Here is a 2,737-nt window from a genome sequence, read left to right as displayed (position 1 = left end):
AGCTACGAGTGCAAAATTACAATGGCACGAAGAGAGGTGGGCTCGCCACGAGAAGACAACCTCTTTGTCACCTACGAAGCACCGATACGGCAGATTTCTGTGTATCGCCGTTCCGTACGCCACCGATACTCCGATACGCCAGATACGGCTTAGATACGGTATCCCAGAAGTATCCCCTTTTTTGATTTAAAAAAAAGAAAAAAAATGCCGATACGGCTGTGAAATGCGCGAGACATGGCTGGGACACGCCGATGCAGCCCCGAGCGAGCCCAATAGCCCACGATGGGTCGACTAAACCTAGCTCTCTCTCTCGCACGGTCGCACCCTGTCGTCACCACTCACCAGGAAGGGACCGAGGGCGCCGCCGCCGCCCCCGCCACAGCCATCAGTTGCTCGCCGCCGCCGCCGCCGCCTGGAGTGGCTCGCCGTCGCCGCCGCCGTCGCCGCCTGGAGTGGCTCGCCCCAGCCCCTTCCTGGAATCCCATCTCTGCCTCTCTTCTGCTCTTCTCCGCCGGCGACACAAGGTAAACACCCGAGCCCCGATGTATTGTACTGATGTATGGTTGATCCATTGATGTATGCTTGGGGCTTGTCTATGCTGACTTTATGTATCGTTGATCCATTTATGTAGGCAGAAATAGCACTCTCATAGTCATAGGCTCATAGCTCATAGATGTATACTCTAGTAATAGTTCGATCTGTTCCTGCTAGCTAATGTTGGATAAAATTGCTTGTTGATGTTGCTAGCTTGCTGCTTGTTGATGTTTGTGGGGTAAAATTACTTGCTGATGTTGCTGCTGCCTCCTGTTGCCAGGGAAGAAGATACAAGTATACACCATGTCATCTGCGGGTAGTAGCATGGCAGCAAGCCAATCTTCAGTCGGTGGTACTGCGAGCAACAGCATTGACGTTGATGGTGCAGGGGAAGAGGTTGAGAATGGTGTTGTCAATCCGAAATACCCATTCTGGAAGCATGCTACAAAACTAGCAAGAGACCCATCAGGTCGAGGAGGCAACACACGTTTCCGTTGCTACTTCTGTATGAATGATTTCCCAGGCAGCTATACAAGAATAAGAGCGCATCTTCTTAAGATATTAAATGTAGGCATAAACTCTTGTACCAAGATAACACAACCTCTCTTTGAGGAACTTTGCAAGGAATATAAGGCAGCTGCTCTACTTATTTCACATAGTAAAACTAGGAACACACTTCCTCTACCACCCTTTGAGGAATCTGGTTCATTGGCATCATCAAGGAAAAGAAAGGCAACAGGAAAGCAATCTGGGATTTTAGAAAGTTTTCATGCAGAGGTTCGACAACAAGCTGATGCTCTCAGTGCAAGAATGTTCATCACCGGAGGTATGCAACTTTGCATTACAATGTCAATTATTGTTGTCTTTTTTAAGCATAGTTGTTTACTAGTTATTTTGTCTATAGGGGTTCCCTTCAATCTAGCAAGAAATCCTTACTATCGGGAGTCCTACAATTTTATCGCAAAAAATGAAATGGGTGGCTATGTGCCTCCTGGATATAACGCATTGAGGACAACCTGTCTTGCAAAAGAGAAGAAACATGTTGGGAGGATGCTAGAGCCCCTCAAGTCCACGTGGCCGCTCAAAGGAGTGACTATTGCGACTGATGGGTGGGCTGACCCTCAAAGGAGACCAATTTTGAACTTCATGGCTGTGACAGAGAGTGGTCCAATGTTTCTAAAGGCGGTCAACACTGAAGGGGGGGTAAAAACTGTTGTTTGTACCTAGATTAACTCATTTTTTGTCTCATTTTTGTATAAATTACTTGTTGATTGTTCATTGTCTTCAATGGTAGACCAAATCTAAGCAATTTGTATTTGAGAGGATGAAGGAAGTGGTTGAGGAGATTGGATCCAAGAATGTGGTCCAAGTGATCACGGACAATGCATCCAATGTCAAAGGTGCTGGATTGATGATCCAAGCAAAGTACACCAATATTTACTGGACTCCTTGCATTGTGCACTGCCTCAATCTTGTGATGAAGAAGATATGTGATCCAAAGATGCATGATGAAGACTTTGAAGTTCTTAACTTTATAAAAGAGGTTTCCGAACTAGCTCTCTTTGTCAAGAACTTCATAATGACCCATGGCATGAGGTTGTCAATGTTGAATGAGTTTAGCAAACTTAAGTTTCTTCACATAGCAGAAACCAGATTTGCAAGTGATGTCATCATGTTGAAGAGGTTTCTTTTAATCAAGGATGCACTCACACTAATGGTTGTTCATGCAAATTGGGCTAATTATAGAGAGGATGATCCTCCTACAGCTCAAAGGGTGAATGAACTTATTTTGAGTGATGTGTGGTGGGATAAAATTGCATACATTGTCTCTTTCAGCTCACCCATATATGCAATGATAAGGCTGACCGACACGGACAAACCATCTCTCCATTTGATATATGAGATGTGGGACGACATGATGGAGAAGGTGAGTGATTCTTTTAGCTTTCTTCATCTTCATTGGGAATTATTGATGTGTATTGCTTGCTGATTTTAATTGTCGCCATGTTCATAGGTGAGAGTTCCTATTTATCGTTATGAAAAGAAGGAGCTCAATGAAGATTGTGCTCTCTATATCGTTATCAAGAAAAAACTTCTAAAACGTTGGAAGAAGAGTAGTACCCCCCCCCCCCTCCATTGTTTGGCTCACTCGTTGAATCCGAGGTTTGCTCTTTATATATGTTTGTCATTTGACAATCTCAAG

The sequence above is a fragment of the Triticum dicoccoides genome, chromosome 3B (assembly GCF_002162155.2).
Source record: "Triticum dicoccoides isolate Atlit2015 ecotype Zavitan chromosome 3B, WEW_v2.0, whole genome shotgun sequence".
NCBI classification, from domain to species: Eukaryota; Viridiplantae; Streptophyta; class Magnoliopsida; order Poales; family Poaceae; genus Triticum; species Triticum dicoccoides.
Note: the sequence above shows the minus strand (reverse complement) of the source record.